The sequence below is a fragment of the Macrosteles quadrilineatus genome, unplaced genomic scaffold, assembly GCF_028750875.1.
Source record: "Macrosteles quadrilineatus isolate MER2022 unplaced genomic scaffold, UCM_ALF_1.0 Scaffold_7__1_contigs__length_78375512, whole genome shotgun sequence".
NCBI lineage: Eukaryota > Metazoa > Arthropoda > Insecta > Hemiptera > Cicadellidae > Macrosteles > Macrosteles quadrilineatus.
Genome location: NW_026542600.1, coordinates 25,699,898 through 25,702,445, shown reverse-complemented (window position 1 = coordinate 25,702,445; position 2,548 = coordinate 25,699,898).

Sequence of the window (2,548 nt, the reverse complement as noted above, 5' to 3'; positions counted from 1 at the left end):
TGAACGTTGTTATCACTGTAATCACAATTGTAATTTTTGGGAGATGGAAACTGCTGAGTTAGTATATTTCTATTTCCCTCCCAGCCCGTCTTCTTTTTCTCCACTTTTTTCTAGCTGTCAACAAGTTTGACACGACCTTCTCACCGCAGTATTTCACCTTCCTTTTTTTGAACTTTTGGAACAGTTACACGGAACTGTTTGGAATAGATTTGTTAAAACCGTCACATTACAAACAAAGAGTTCCATTCCATTTCCTTTTTAGGTGCTCATTTTGTTTTTCGTGGATCTCTGTCTTCAACCTCCATTTTGTCTAGTGATTGGAAACTTTCTCTTAAATCGATGGTGTAATTTCAAGTTAAAGAGTTCGGGATCAGTATGTCTGATATTAATATAAAAAAGTTTGAATGTTCAATTTGTGACAAACACTTTGCTAGTAAATTTAATTTAACGCGCCATACACGTAATGTGCATGATAGTTGTTGTAGGTAGGCCTAGTGAACAATCTGACTTCAAACAACCCGAAAAGGCTTATTTGCCCAGAGGGTGATTGCTCTCATAAATTTTCGTGGTTTGAAAACTTGATCCAGCATCTGGAAGAAGCCCATGGCATTGAAATAATAGTTGGGGAGCTGAATTTCGAAACAGAAGAAGGTAAGTTAAATTTATTATAATTATGAACTTCGCAATACAGTATCCATAAATATAACTATAAATATAATAATAAAACTTTTGATTTTAATTTGTGCACTTTTTCATTATGACTCCTGCTCCATCAACAATACCTTATACCTTATAACCTTTCTCATTGTTAGCAAATTTAACAAAACTGTGCAATTTCTTTGAATAGTTTTACTTAGTAGGCCTATGCTACTATATATCATTATCTTTTAAGAATAAGCCGGTTTTCGTGATGTAATGTAAGAATAATTAAATAAACGAAACCAGTTAACTAACTTAAAGGTTATGTCTATAAAAGACTTTTTATTATTATGAGGAGGAGCAAAAAAGGTATATCATAATAATTAAATTTTTATGCAGGAAAAATAATCAAGTTGAGAAGGAACGGAGCTATTTGTAATATAACGGTTTCGCCAAACCTATTCTATACTTTTTGTCACAGTTGCATTGAACATTATCCCAAACAGTTCCGTGTAACTGTTCCAAAGGTTCTAAAAAAAAGAAGGTGAAATACTGCGGTGAGAAGGTCGTAGTTTGACTGTGTTTCCAGCCAGCTACAGTTAACAATGGGTTTGTGCCATAGCTTTTAAATCCATAACGAATTGTCACTTTACATAGAAAGAAAAATGTCGAAACAGATTAGTTAAAAGGCCGATGTGAACTCCTAGTGGAATGCGGAGGCACGGCCGCCTTTTGTGGCCGTGGCGGAGGCCTGCCTACAAATCATATTTTACCAATACCATGACCACATAGTGGCGGAAGAACAAACCAAAATATATTTATATGATTTATTAATTTGACTTCCAACAGCAAATTGCTAATACATACAAGAAATTACAAAATGTGGATGCAATAATACAATGCAACTAGCAGTAAAATATAACTTATAAATTATAACAAGTGGTAACAAAAAAATAGCAACAGCGATACAATTAAAGCAATAATTAACAAGTGGTACAAATGTTTTCTGATGGATTCTCTCACTAGTCTGACAATGTGACGGAGGTAGTAAAGGCTTCCATATCACTGTATCACTAAGGCATATTCAAGAATAGGGGCAGGCAGTTATTGAGTGCAAAAAGGTTTCGCTTCTAGCAGCACGTGATAAAAGTCCAAGCGGCCTATAGGCCATACTAGCTCCCCTAAAATTACATCAATATGCTGATCAGGATACAGATGAGATGGATTGAGCACGCCATGATATAGGTACAATCACAATCTAGACCCTTGCCAACCCGCACATGTTGAAAGCAAACGGATTTTATTGTTGGCCGGCATGAACGACAGTTTCAGTCAAATAAAAATGCAATACCATGCATTTTATATAGAATTTAGTTGCATCATGTTTATATTCACACCACTTTGAGAATTGAGACGCTGGATCCAGGGAACGTTTTAAATAGTGTCATCGTCATTGGTATCACCAAACAACTGTATGTTTGTTTACAAAGAGTAGCACCTCATCTCAATAACCTCATGTAATAACAAACAGATTGATCAAACAGAGGTAAGGTCCTAAAATGATCCTCGGGGAAATATTTAAATAAATTGGGGTCAGGTTACATCAACCCGTCTTTACGATTGAGTATCTTCCTGAAAGGTAGCTTTTAAAGCCATTGCAGTTGTAACGGGGAACGGGTCGCATATTAAAAAAACATTCAAGCTCAAATAAAGGTGTACGTGACTTTCGTCTTTGTCAAAGGCCTCGCTACAATCAAATGGAAAGTTGCGTTGGCTTGAGAAGTTGAGATGTTTTGGAAAAATCTGACAATGCGAATTCTTCAAATACTGTACTAAGGTTTATAAAAGTGTAGAGGCTACCCGAATCCATGTTCCGGTACCATGTTTCCGGTAACTGACACAACCGAAA